Source organism: Pristis pectinata, chromosome 26, assembly GCF_009764475.1.
Source record: "Pristis pectinata isolate sPriPec2 chromosome 26, sPriPec2.1.pri, whole genome shotgun sequence".
Lineage (NCBI taxonomy): Eukaryota > Metazoa > Chordata > Chondrichthyes > Rhinopristiformes > Pristidae > Pristis > Pristis pectinata.
Genome location: NC_067430.1, coordinates 12,767,968 through 12,783,029, shown reverse-complemented (window position 1 = coordinate 12,783,029; position 15,062 = coordinate 12,767,968). Strand labels below are relative to the sequence as shown.

Genomic DNA, 15,062 nt, shown 5'->3' with positions numbered 1-15,062 from the left:
GGAAGTTTAACTGGGCACTGTAAATTGCTCTGCGCACAGATGGGTGTCAGGATAATCGGGGGTGGGGAGAATTTGACGGGGTTGATGGGGACACAAGAGGGAAATTGTGACTGGTGCAGATGTGTGCTTGATGGTTGGCATGGACATAGATTCAGAGCTGTACAGCCTAGAAACAGCCCCTTCAGCCCATCACACCTAACTATACTAATCCCACTTGCCTGCATTAATTCCATATCCCTTGCTGCCCTGCTCATTCAAGTACTTGCCAAGATGCCTCTCAAATGTTGTTACTGTTCCTGCCTCCACCACCACCTCTGGCAGCTCGTTCCAGATATCACCTACTCTTTGTGAAATATTTACCCCTCAGACCCCCTTCAAACCTCATCCCCCTTGCCTTAAACCTATGCCCTCTAGTCTTAGGCACCCCTAACATGGGAAACAGACTCTGGCCATCTACCCTGTCTGTGCCTCTCATAATTTTATATACCTGCTGATGGGCCAAAACCCCAGTTATCTCACACCAATGGAGGATTAGATAAACAGGGAAATAATCAGCAGATAAAAGTCTCGTTCTCTAAAATTATTCAGTTGTGGTGAAATCATTCTGAAGAAGGTTTGAGGAACTTCTGAACCTTTTCCACAACTGTCAGCTCCTCAATGTCTTCCGGACTTCATTGGGCTCACCTCATTCCTGTGGTTTCCAGCTAACCTTGGGATAACCAGGCAGCTGGAATAGCGTGTGTGTGATATCCTTGTTCAAAGGAGGGATGTAACAATGTGCCAGGCAACTAAAGGCCTGACAGCAGGACATGAAGGTGTAAGTAAGATAGGAGTGCATCTAGCATTCAGTGAGGTCATGGCTGAACTGGTCTCAACCTTGCTTCCACTTTGTTTTTTGTTCTCCATAATCATTAACTCACTTGTTTTGCAAATATTTCTCTACCTCACAATGAATGGTAAGGCCTTAAGGAGTATTGAGGAACAGAAGGACCTTGGGTGTACAAGTCCAAGGCTCCTTGAAGAAAGATAAAAGGCATAAGAGATACTTGCCTTCATTAGTCAGGGTGTAGAATATAAAGAGAAAGGAGAATATGGTACAACTTCATAAAACATTCAGGTTAGGTCACAGCTGGCATACCATGTACAGATTCTATTCACCAGACTATAGAAAGAACCTGATTGCACTGGACAGGGTTGTAGAGTAGATTCAGCAGGACGTTGCCTGGTATGGAGCATGTCAGTTAAGATAAGATATCTCTATTAGTCACATGTACATCGAAACACACAGTGAAATACATCTTTTGTGTAGAGTGTTCTGGGGGCAGCCCACAAGTGTCACCACTCTTCCGCTGTCAACATAGTATGCCCACAACTTCCTAACCTGTACATCTTTGGAATGTGGGAGGAAACCGGAGCACCCGGAGGAAACCCACGCAGACACGGGGAGAACGTACAAACTCCTTACAGGCAGCAGCCAGAATTGAACCCAGGTCGCTGGCGCTGTAATGGCGTCACGCTAACCGCTACACCACCGTGAGGCTGGATTTGTTCTCCTCAGAGCAGAGAAGGCTGAGGGGAAACCTGACTGAGGTATAGAAAATTATAAGGGGCATAGACAAGGTCAACAGTAGGGAATGTTTCTACATGGCACAGGTACCTGAAACGAGAGCATAGGTTTAGGGGAAGGGGTGAGAGGTTTAATAGAAACTGAGGAAGAACTTTTTCACCCGGAAGGTGGCTGGAACCTGGAACACACTGCTAAGTGGTTGATGGTGGAAGGTAGTCTCACTATATTTAAGAAATCTAGACGAGCACTTGAATCACCAACACACAAACCATGTGCTTGTAAATGGGATTGGTATAGATAAATACTTGATAGCCAGCAAACAAGTGGTGGGCTGAATGGCCTGTTTCTGGGCAATATGACTAAATTCAAAATTTTTTAAAAAACGAATATCCTGGAAACACACAAGGTCAATATCTGTAGAGTAAATGTGGTTTGGCTTTGGGGAATTTAACCTATTAATTCAATTTGAAATGCTGCAGCTAAGATTTTACTGACAATATTCAGGAAAAAAATGATGGGCACTTGGAGAGTTTTGAGTTATTAAGGAGAGGCAGTAGAGATTTGTAAAGGCAATTTGTGTTTGACTGACTAAGTTGAATTTTTTCCGAAAGTAACAGTGGAAGTTGATGAAGCGATTGCTGTGAAAGATGCCTTTAAGAGGCTGGTTAACAAAATTGTGGCAATAAGATAGGTCAGCTTGGATAATAATTTTTAAAAAAAATCAGATAAAAAATATAAAGTACCAATGACTATCTTTTTAAGACTGGAGAATGGTATATGGTAGTGTTCCCCAAGGGTCAGTACTAGGACCACTGCTTTTTTTTAATATTGTAAGTAACTTGGATATTGGAATTTGCAGCAATTTATCAAAATTTGATGATAATACCAAATGCAAACAATGAGAATCGATTGCAACAGAACAATGGAAGTAATAAGTGAAGAGATTGCTGGGGCTTTGACAAAGATCTTTGTGTCCTCACTAGCAACAGGCAAAGTCCCAGAAGTCTGGAGAGTAGCAAATGTTATGCCTTCATTAAAGAAGGGAAGTAGGGATAATCCAAGTAATTACAGGCCACTGAGCCTCATGTCAATGGTAGGGAAGCTATTGGAGAGGAAAATTAAGGATGGGATTTATGCACATTTGGAAAGGCAGGGCCTGCTTAGGGATAGTCAGCATGGCTTTGTACAGGGCAGATCATGCCTTACAAACTTGATTGAGTTTTTTTTTGAGGAAGTGACAAAGGTGCTTGATGAGGGTAAGACAGTGGATGTTATCTACATGGAGTTTAATAAGGCATATGATGAAGTCCCTCATGGTAGGTTGATTCAGAAGATAAAGATGCATGGGGTCCAGGGTGAATTGCAAGTTTGGATTTGGAACTGGCTTGCTCAAAGAGAGTGGGGGTGAAGGCTGTTATTCTGGCTGGAGGTCCGTGACCACTGGTGTTCTGCAAGGATCAGTGCTGGGACCTCTGTTGTTTGTGATATATATCAATTATTTGGATGAAAACATAGATGGGTGGATTAGCAAGTTTGCAGTTGACACCAAGATTGGTGGAGGTGTGGACAATGTAAAGGACTATCAAAGAACACAGCAGGATATAGATCAGTTATAGATATGGCTAGAGAAGTGGCAGATGGAGTTTAATCCATGCAAGTGAGGTGTGCCACTTTGGGAGGTCAAATGAAAGAACACAGTTAATGGTAGGTCCCTTAAAATCATTGAAGTAGAGGGGGATCTTGGGCTCCAAGTCCATAGTTCACTAAAAGTGACTACGCAAGTGGAATAAGGTGGTAAAGAAGGCATATGGCATGCCTGCCTTGATTGGTAGGGGTGTTGACCACAAAAGTGACAAAGTCATACTGCAGCTATGTAAAACTTTAGTCACACCGCACGCAGTATTGTGTGCAGTTCTGGTCACCCCATTATAGGAAGGGTGTGGAGACTGTGGAAAGAATGCAGAAGAGGATGCTGCCTGGATTAGAGGCCATGAGCTATAAGGAAAGATTGGACAAACTTGGGCTGTTCTCCCTAGAGTGTGGGAGGCTGAGGGAGACCTAATAGAGGTTTTTATAATTATGAGAAGCACAGATAGGGTAGGAAGTCAGAATCTTTTCCCAGTGTAGAAACATCAAACACCAGAGGGCATGAATTTAAGTTCAAGGAATGGGGGGGGGGGGGGGGGGGGGGGAAAGTAGTTTAAAGGTGATGTGAGGGGCATTTGTTTTATTTTTATGCAGAGGGTGGTAGGTGCCTGGAATGGGTTACCAGGGTAGTAGTGGCAGCAGGCAGCTCGGTGGAGTTCAAGAGGCGTTTAGATAGACACATGAATATGAAGGGAATGGAAGGATATGGATGACACACAGGCAGAGGATATTTAGTATAAACTGGCATCAAGATCAGCACAACATTGTGGGCCAAATGGTCTGTCCGGTTCTGTACTAGAACATAGAACAGTACAGCAGAGAACAGGCCCTTCGGCCCACAATGTTGTGCCGACATAGCTAATCCCTCCTACCGACAGAATGTCCATATCCCTCCATTTTCCTCTCATGCATGTGCCATTCCAAGCCCCTCTGAAAAGTCCCCATTGAATTTGCCCGATAGGGTGGTGAAGGCAATGCATTCCAGGCATCCACCACTCTCTCAGTAAAAAACATGCCCCTCACATCTGTTCCGAACCTACCCCCTCTCACCTTAAGTGCATGCCCTCTGGTATTGGATTGCTCAATAATGGGAAAAAGATATTGCTTGTCCACCCTATCTATGCCCCTCATAATTTTACACACTTCCAACAGATCACCCCTCAGCCTCCGCCGGTCCAGAGTATAGAGCCCAAGTTTGTCCAGCCTCTCCTGATCGCACATGCCCTCTAATCCAGGCAGCATCCCAGTAAACCTCCTCTGCACTCTCTCTCTCAAGCCTCAACATCCTTCCTATAGTGAGGTGACCAGAAATGCATGCAATACTCTAAATGCGGCCTAACCAGAGTTCTATAGAGATGCATCATAACTTCTTGACCACTATACTCAATAACTAGATTAATGAAAGCAAGCATTCCATAAGCCTTCTTTACCACCCTATCTACCTGTGTAGCCACTTTCAATGAGTCATGGACTTGCACCCCAAGATCTCTCTGCCCTTCAACACTGTTAAGGGTCTTGCCCTTAAGAGTGTACTGCCTCTTGACATTAGTCCTACCAAGGTGCAACGCATCACATTTATCTGGGTTAAACTCCATCTGTATTGTTCTACGTACTATGAAAGGCTTGTAATGGGCAGACATGTGGCAGATGCAATTTAATGCACAGAATGGAGAAATGATGCATTTAGACAGGAGAGGCAATGTGGACATGGCATAGTTCAAAAGAGTGTGCAGGAAAAGAGAGGCCTGGAGGTTTCAAATGCATTGCAGCATCAGAAATGCTAGTGTGTGATATCACTGTAAATGGGACTGCTTCACCAAATCCAACATTGTACACTGGATTAGACAGACAGACTCAGTATAAAAGCAAAAAACACTTTTACACAGAAAAAGGCTTTTCCATTGAAATCAGTTTATAAGTAACAGTTACAGCGAGTGTAAATGTCTCACACAAAGCTCTGGCTGAAAACCTACAATAAAGCACCCAAAATAACTTGTAATTTAAAAACAGTTCAGATTCAACTAACAGCAAATCAAAATATCAATCTGTATGTAACTAAGTTGGGGTGGGATGCTGGGAATGATCTTAGTAATATTTAACATAATTTACCAACTAAGTGGACACCGTAGAATTTTCATTAGTTTTCTATGTTGACTTGTAATTGTCATTACAAGGCCACATCTTAAGTCACTTCAAATTCCAGATGTCCAAAATGGAGAACATGTCTTCAACAACAAAAAAGGAAGAGTCTGTAACTCACTCCTGGGATCCATTACCCTCATCATAAAAAGCCCAACCTCCTTGATTAGATACCATTATTCCTCTAGCAAAGCTCCTCTTCAGGTATGACACAGTGAAATCACTGCCTGGGTACCCCTGTTGATTCTGCCTCTTCCCTTGAAGACTACTTTTACATTGTGATTAAGTTACTAAACCAACTCCAGGCCTCCTGGGACCTAATAATTCAAAGATAAGAGTTTAAACCCTATCACGTCTGCCACTGGGAATTGAACTCTTATCTCTGAATTATTACACTCCTATGTATCCATCAGTCTATATATAAACCCCTCGATTAGATTCCAGCCTGTAACTAATCTTGTTAATTACATATGTAGTAGTGTGGGTGAGGCACTTGACAGCAATCAGCATTCATGAACAACCCTTCAGATTAGAGTCAGCGCCTTCAGGAGAGCAGGCAGGAAATGGAAAGATTCTTCTTCAAATCCCAAGTGGAGTGAAATCCTGTGATAATCTGGTGTTTGGCCAAAGAAGCAACACTTTAGGCAGCTTTGAAGTCTGTGCCACGAATAAAATTTCAAACTACTCCTTGGGTTAAAAGTATCAGTTTCCAGAGAGACAAGCAGAGTACATGTGCAGAATCACGCAGATCTTTATACACACATGAAGATCTTTATACACACATATATCCAAACATGAAGACAGATATTCAGGAACACATTGGTTGAGTGAGAGGTGGAGGTGGGTGCTATCACAACATTTAATAAGCATATAGACTATGGATCAAGTGCTGGTAAATGGAATTAGTATCGATGGGTACTTGATGGTTAGCAATGGTGGGCTAAATGGCTTGTTTCTATGCTGCATGGCTCTAGATATAAATGTAGATAAATCCATAGATTCTCCTCTGCTGTAGTGTTTATAGGGCTCCTGATGAGTCTGCTCCCACTGAACGGTCAGGAATAGACATGCAAAGCCTAGTCCACTGCAGTGTGGTGATAAATAAATTGGAACTTTCATTCTGACGTTTCATGTGGTTGAACAGGTGGCTGTGGTTTGTGGAGAAGTGAACCAGCTGTGCTCCCAGGAGCAACGGGATTAATAATTTAAGCACAGTTGCAATTTTTAGACAGAACTAATCAATTTGCTCAAAATGGCCTGAGAAATAAGCTACCGTACCTTGGAACAGGACTGGAACTAGAGGTATGGAGGCTCTTTGATCAATATTCAGCCGCACAAGGTGTTCCTCGAACCCTGGTGCAAGACGAATTACTTTAGGGGAGCAAAGACAACTGGGGGAGGTTGGGTGGAAGGGTCTTTAACAAAATCTCCCTGTGCTGACCAGCTGAGCCCAAGCTGTACTCATTCAGGTCAGGGAAACCAGTCTCTCCGTCACTGGGTGCTGGAGGTACTCAACAGGTCAGGCAGCATCTATGGAGGGAAATGGACAGTGTTTCTGGTTGAGAACTTCCATCTGGACCGAAAGATAGAGGGGAGGTAACCAGTATAAAAAGGTGGAGGGGAGGGGTGGAGCAAGAGTTGGCAGGTGATAGGTGGATCCAGGTGAGGGGGTTGATAGGCAGACAGGGCAGGGGAGAGTGGAAATAGCACCAGATTTTTAACTCCCAGCTTCTGATGTTATTCCCACTCTCCCCAACCCTCTGCACCCATCGCTCCAACCCGCCCCCTCCCCCCCGCCCAAAATCTGGATCCACGTATCACCTGCCAACTCTTGCTCCACCCCTTCCCTCCTCTTTATACCGGCCACCTCCCCTCTATCTTTCAGTCCAGATGAAGGGTCTTGACCTGAAACGTCAGCTGTCCATTTCCCTCCATAGATGCTGCCCGACCCGCTGAGTTCCTCCAGCGTTTTGTGTGTTGCTCCAGATTTCCAGCATCTGCGGTCTCTCGTGTCTGTCACTGGGATAGGGGATTTTATTATTCACAGAATGGAGCAGTCTCTGGCAAGGCCAATGCTAAACACCCATCCTCGCCACTGACTTCAGAGGGCAGTTTAGAGTCAAGCACTGTGCTCCTGGTCAGGAGTCACATATACACCAGGCCAGGCAGGGATGGCAGGATTTCCTTCCAAAAGGACATCAGGAAACAACTGTTTTTTTTTTCAGCAATCCCAAAAGTTCCTCTCCCATCATTGCCATCAACTGGTTCTTAGAAAATAGAATTTAATAACTGCATTTTAAATTCCCAGCTGACTTGATGGAGAATTTAACTCTTACCTTTGAATTATTAGGTCCCAGGAGGCAGCTTCAGTAACCAGGACGACACTGCAGCCTTCAAGGGAAGGGGGAGATGGGCAACAGCGGAGCGAATGCTTCCAGGGGTGAAAAGTCACCAGCCAGCTCCACTCCAGATTCACCTAAGGACAGCGAGTAAGGTGGAGGTCCACGATAACTCTCCAAACCACCCTCCAGCCACAAGGAAGTGGGAACTAAACACAAAAATATGCAACTTAGATCCTGCTCTGGCCTTGTGATTCACTGCATCGGTGCATCAATGGTTGGACAGGAGATAAAAACTAACCGCTCCCCAGCCGCAGCTTTGCGTAGTACTGATGTGAAGCTCGCCCGTCACATTGCACTTAAAGTAATCGCAGGCCTACCCATACCCCGAGGTCGCCCCAGTCTCAAGGAGGCTGCCCAGTTAAGCAGTGAATGAAGAAAGGGCACAATGTGGGTTGTTCCTCTTTGATCACTAGGTAGCACTGGGATATGCTGGCCAATTGATCCCATTGCTTTGCAGTGCTAATGTTCGACAGATTGGACTGAATGTCAGTCTATACATAAAAACTATAGTCAGTAATAATATTGGTGTGGGCCAGTGCAAGAAGAAACCTGTGGAACTGTGCATCAATACCTCCGAGCATCGAATAGCAAAGCACTCCTAATTGGGCAGCCCCCTTGAAGTCGGGAAGCCCTCAGTATTCAGTACCTGGAGGCAGATGGGGAGCTATCCTTGCACCACTGACTGGACTGTGAATGATGGATCTGAAAATTCCAAAAAATGAATACTGAATGAAATGAAACCATGCTATTTTATCAAGCTGCTAATAATTATCTTTACCAGCAGGAAAGTAGACAGGCAAAGTTGAATTAGTCTTCCACTGTTGCACTCACTGTCCTGCACTGGACAAAAGAGAATAATCCCATCTGTACTTCTTCCTTATCTGCCTCTTTTTTCAGATGATCTATTCTCACACACAGGGGGCCTCATTACTGAATCCAGATTCGATTGCTCCAGGGGTTTATTGAGCAGCAGAATCTTAAAGTGGTCCACTGTACTTAATGAATTTGAATCACTAATTATTTTGATTTCTATCCGATTCCCCATGATTCACTCAGACAGCTCACTCAATATCCTCATCTGCACAGTGCAGTCAATTAACCCAAGAAACAAGCCAGTCAGCCACCTCAATCAATAGCTCCACTTCCTGGGGTTTGGGAGGGCAATGAGCAGGAACGGTCACCATCTGTCAAAGCTTTAGTCATGGAAAATAGGTCAGTCCCCTTTACAACCTGTCCGCTTACCAGAAGAACTCAGCCATCTGCAGATCAGCGATTCTTCGCAAGAAAGCTTCCATTTTCATAGCACCTCAAACATCCCAGAACACCACAAAAACTAATTAGTTTAGTGAGCAGTGTCCACAGGCACCTTTCAGCAGACTGGACCTGGACATTCTTGATAACATAACACAAGCAATTCAAGTTCCCAGAGGAATTGAGAAATGTGCTGCTGGATTAAGGCACGGAAAACTTTCCCAATGACTTGGATGTGCAGGTAGCAGGGTGCAAACCACAGGACAAGAACAAGGTACTCAAGAGTGAAATTAAAGCAGCTGGAGAATTAAAGTGGAGCGGTCCTGTTGATTTGACAGGCACTCGTATGAACACCATGACAAGATCTTTCACTCCATCCAGAAGAGTAGAACCTGAATACATAGCCTGAACAGGAGTAAATTCAAAACTAAGCTGAAACAACATTTCAGTGAATGCATGACCAGTGGAACTGATTCCCTGGGGAGATGGTGGAAGCAATTAATATTGATTTATTCAGCAGTAGCAGTTTCACTCCCCAGTAAAGTGGGCGTGGGTTCAAGATATACTCCTGAGCATATAGTCCAGGGCTGACTCTCCCAGTGCAGATCTGAGGGAGTGCTGTGATGTTGGATGTGCCATTTTTTGGATGGGACCATGTCAGGCAAGAGAACCAATGGTAAAGGATAAGGGAACTATACGTCCTGATCACTATTGATCCTTCCAACATCGTTAAGCAGATTATCTGACCAGAATTGCATTGCTGTTACTGGGATCTTACTGTGTTCAAACTGGCTGCTTTGTTTTCGACATTACAACAATGCCCACTTCTCAAGAATATTTCACTGGCTGTAAAGGCAAAAAAAAAATCAATGCAAGTTTTTCTTCCAATCATCCAAATACTAATCAGGTTGTTTTCTGAAAGAAATCCTATGTTTCGGTAAATTGAGGCATGACCTACAGAACGTCAAAAATATTTGGAAGGAAAAGAAGACGCTCCCAGGAATCCCCAAAGCTCTCCACCAATGATTATCCAGGTCTGCTGCAGAATAATTTACACAGATGGATGGCTATTATTTGTCAACAATTCCATCGTCATGTATCATGCATGAAGTTAGAGTCGTAGAGAAAGAAGGGGGAGGGAGAGAGGGGGGGAGAGGGAGGTGGGGGGGAGGAGAGAGCTGGGGTGGAGGAGAGAGCTGGGGAAAGAGGGTGGGGGGAGAAAGGGATGAAAATTAGAAAAAAAACACTTTGTTTTCTTCATTTTTTTTCCTGTTCTGACTTTTTGTGGCTTTTGACCATTCCTAAGGCTACAATAATTACAAGACAGTCATAACCATAGGCTCCAAATGTCTGGGTCCACCAAGAGCCTTTGGAAATGCAGTAAGCAGGAGCTCTGGGGTTGAGAACCATCACAAAGAGTACACAGCTAAGTCAGCAACTGAGTAGGCTACAAGTGGAAACCCTGCTGTGCATCTGAAAGACTTGTTTGTTTGAACATGACATTGCTTTTCTGTTGTTGGGCCCAGAAGTGAAATGTTTTGAGGTTTATATTTTCTCATCTAAAATGTAACCCTTTTGTATGTACACAATTCCTTTTAAATGTCTTTTTACTTACAAGTGTAACGCTATTGCGCCTGGAATGTAACTCAAAACAGCAACTTCATACCAGCAGACACAGCACCCAGACAGAAGGGCGGAGGGAGAATGGTAGCCTGGTTGCTCAGACCAGAAGGAGAGGGAGAGTACAAAACTTTAATCTAACAAAAGCAGAAGCTGCAATTTCAGCTGTTAATGGCTACCGGGGTTCTACTTCAAATGAAGACTGGACAATGCCCTGCAGCCAAGGTAGGATGATCTGGTCAGTCACCAAAGGCCATGCCTCATCAGATCCTCAGTGAAATGATCCACGAGATAATTGTGAATATATCTGGAGATTAGCTTGTAACACAGAGGGAAAGAGAGAAAGGGAAAGGTCACAAGATTATTGTAATCTCCCAACCTCAAAGACATCACATTACAGAACAAGGAATTTGGGGATTTTGTTATTTACTAAAACCCTAGTCAGGACTTCTGCACAACTGACACTAGTCCTACAGCATGATCTGAGCATCAGTGTTGGAACCATTGTCTTGGGAGAGGATGCAGACATCGGCTCACGTATCCTGACGAAGGAAATGGAGGATGTTGCATAGGACACCCTTGGTGGTACTTCTCCTATGGTGTTGACATAGGAGATGAGGCCTGAGGCAGATCTGTCAATGTAATACTGGATGGCAGGGCAGGCTTGAGGGACTTGAAGTGGCCTACTCCTGCTCCTATTTTGTTCCTATGTTCTGTGTTCTTATTTTGTCTTGGTAATAGTAGTGGCACCACAGTTGACAGCACTCTAGTCCTTACTGAGAAGCAGGAGGGGAAAATATCATTTATTTGAGTGCACACAGATCCAGCCTGCTATCCAGAGATAACCCCACTGAAGTGGATGTGATGCAGCCTAATGCAATGTTGCCAACATGTCCCCGACTGATTTAGCTAACAAAATAGCCACTCAGGGAGGAAGCAAGTAGTTTCTACAGTATCAAACACTTAGTTATCAAACAGTTTCTACCAAATCCTGCTGCAGGAAGAGTTAATGCCTTCAAGCCCAGAAATAAGAATTTTTTCTTTTATTTGAAAAGCACTGGAAGTTCTGTTGTTACGCTGTGAAGTACAGTTTGTACTAAACACTACTCAGCATGTTTAAAATCATTGCAAGTGCACCCAAGATAAGGCAGTGAATCAGACTTGCGTATCCTGTAATGTTTATTTAGGAGGAACAATCTATTCCTGACATGCGGTGAGAGTAGGAGATGAGTCAGTCATATGCAAGAGATTCCACCCAAGAAAACATTGCTGGTGCAATATAAATAGGCATGAACTTCATTTAGTGGGGACTGGAAGAAAATTAGGTTTAAGCAGTATTAAGTGGAACAAAGCAATCATCAAGGAAAATATTACAACCATTAAGACAGGCTGTTCCTCTCACTTCAGCAGTTGCCTGTGACACTCATGCTGAAAGCCAGTTCTCCATTAGTCCTTTGCCTAAACACATCTCCAGCAGGCCAGATGAGAAAGGGTCTTCCTCCCCATATTACATTAATGAAGCAATTAGATTTTATTTAACACGACACCCTGACAACTTCCCGAATTACCTAATTTTCTTAACACACCAAAAGCTTACACCTTTTGCTAGTTTGTTCATTAAACGAAACACAATTGCATCTTTGATCTACAATAGGCAGTTCCACAGCTTTCCCAGAGTCGTCTCATCACGCCTGGAGTCGGGATGAATATTATCTTTTTGGAATTAACAACACAGTCGCAGTAACTCAACCTCTTAAATAGTTGGCTGTTTCCATGCTTTCATTAATATGCTGTTGACTAGGAAGATAATCTTACCATCCAGAGGAAATGTTTATCATTGAAGTATTTCTGACATCCTTTCTCCCTCCACTGTTAACATTTGACCGTAATGGTTCACTGAATAGAAAAGGCAATTTTAGATGATGAACACAGTCATATTGTGAGATGATAGATGACTGGCCAGCAACCAAAGTAACTAGCTGTCTTAGGGTTTTCACAGTGTTACTATTCAAAGGATTACTACATCTGTTATTGCCAGGGAGTACTACCTGCCTCTGAATGAGAGGCTGCAGCCATCCATTTAGTTGAAGCTTACTATTGTCTACACAAATACATCACTGACAGCTTACACATTGATAGTATGATCATCCAAAGCACAGATCTTGAAAGAAAAAGATTGAGATCATTGAGATCAAGGCCAACACAGATGCACATGTGAGCGCACACAATTGTACGTGAGCACACACACACTCCCGACAGAAACACATGCGAACCTTCCCCATGGAGCAAAGAACGAATACACCCTTCACTGTGATTAACCCTAGAATCTGACCATTTACCTGATCAAATAATACAATTGTCAGATGAATGCTTTCCTTGATTACTCAAGCAGATTATTTTCTAAGTGTGGAGGAGGAGGAGGAGGGGGGGAAAGAATTTTTTACTCTTAAATTCTCTTTACAAGAGATTGTTTCCTAGTTAGAAACAGAACCCATCTGCTTCAACAAATATCCAGCCTGAGGGTTATTTGTTTAAACATCTTCCAAAGCACACAGCCTATTCCATGTTAGAAATAACAGTTGTTTACTAAACCAATCCAAACCTACTTGGAATCTGCAACAACTCTACAGTATCACCACCCAATGGGACTGGCCTTCATACTGACCAACAATGCCCAACACTGGATATGAATTGAAAATAAAAGGTGGGTCAAGTCCCCTCGTTAATAAGACAGCAGATGCATTCACACGGCACATCACGCAGTCAGCTGCTGGTCTGAGGAAGCCGTGCATTTCACAGTGGAGGTCCACACACCACAGAAAAACCATGGATTTTTTTCCACCTAATTAGTATGCCAATCCTTATATTCTGACATCAGTGCAACCAGCTACCTTTCAGAGTCCTACAGCATGGAGACAGGCCATTCAGGCCACCACGTCTGTGCTGACCAGTGGGCACCTATCTGTATTTAGGAGGCGCAAGAGACAACGGATGCTGGAAGTGGAGCAATACACAAGATGCTGGAGGAACTCAGTCAGTGAGGCAGCATTTATGGAGGGAAATGGACAGTCGACAACTATCCATTTCACTCCACAGAAGCTGCCTGACCCTTTGAGTTCCTCTAGCACCTTGCGTGTTGACCTATCTCCAACACTTGGCTCATAGCCTTCTAAGGCTAGGTGATTCAAGTACTCATCTGGACACTTTTTAAATGCTGCCAACGACTCTGCTTCCACCACTCTTGGGCAGAGTGTTCCAGGTACTCTCTGGGTGAAAAAGAAACGCCTCTAAATCCCTTACCCCTTCTCCTATGTGCTTTCAATGTAGCAAACAACAGTGGACATAAAAAGCTCCTCTGATCCATGCAATCAGTCCTCACTTTAGGTGGACACTATATCAAAGACTATTTCAAAGAGCAAACCATTCTGCCCTTCTCTGGGCAATATCTTTGCTCAACTAACACCTAAACACAGACCACTTGGTCACTTAAGTCTGTTATTTGCAAAGTGTCTGCACCATTTCTTGTATTCCGACAGTGACTCCATTTCAAAAGTGTGTAATGGGCTTGAAAGCACTTTGGACATCCTGAAGTCATGAAAGGCACAACATAACTACAAGCTCCTCTTGCTCTTTAATTAAAAACATTCATTGCAATGATGCACCAATTCATTCTCTTTGAGCAACTGACAATCTTTATTTATGGGCACCGAAAACTACTGAGCAACTTGAAAGGCCGACAGCAAGAGATTTTTACAACTGACAGACTCTTTTAATTCTCCAACTGTTATTAGCTGAAGCTCAGAATTGGATTTGATCTTCAAATTGCTCCCTTGTGACCATTATTGTAAAATGAGATTCTTTCAGGGTATACTTCCTTGTGAATTATAAAATTTGAGGTCTAGCTTGCTTGGTTAGATTTCAGGCAGCCAGCTTCCTCGCCAGAACCACTTAGGTTAGGTACAAGCAATGTTAGATAGTGCTTAGCCAGGTCAGCTTTATTAAGGATCTTTTAGCAAGGTCTTTAATTACAGAGAATGATGATAGACATAAAAAAGATCCTCTGATCCATCCAGTCAATCAGGCACCCGAGTGATAGCTTGTGCTTCAAACAGATGCACTCCTACCTTAACTGAAACCATTTGATCCCCTGAGAAAGATGACAAACCTTGTCTAAAAACAGGGGCGGGGGGGGGGGGGGGGGGGGGGGGGGGAATATCTCGGAAATTCCTCACTACTACATCCAGGTGATCAAAGCTGGTCGAGGAAGTTACTCTGACCCCAAATTGCGACCCTTCGTAAGAAGTAAAATCTGACCCAATGAAAGCATGTTCACCACATGCTTGTAAAAAATGACAGAACCTCACTTATATAGTCAAAGTCAGATTTTATTGTCATGTGCACACGTACACGTTTGCATGGGTGCAATGAAAAACTTA

The 15,062-nt window shown here is 43.6% G+C and overlaps 1 protein-coding gene across 4 annotated transcripts in view; it reads right to left on the bottom strand.

Moving 5' to 3' along the window:
- Positions 1-15,062, bottom strand: part of LOC127583294 (kazrin-like) — a 469,156-nt gene that overhangs the window by 443,372 nt on the left and 10,722 nt on the right. The window contains exon 1 of one of the 4 annotated variants that reach the window (XM_052039123.1): positions 8,402-8,452. The exons of the other annotated variants lie outside the window; for them this stretch is intronic. The gene's annotated coding sequence lies outside the window, so the exon portion shown is untranslated. Of the gene's footprint in view, positions 1-8,401; positions 8,453-15,062 lie in introns of those variants that run through there. 4 annotated transcript variants of the gene reach the window in all.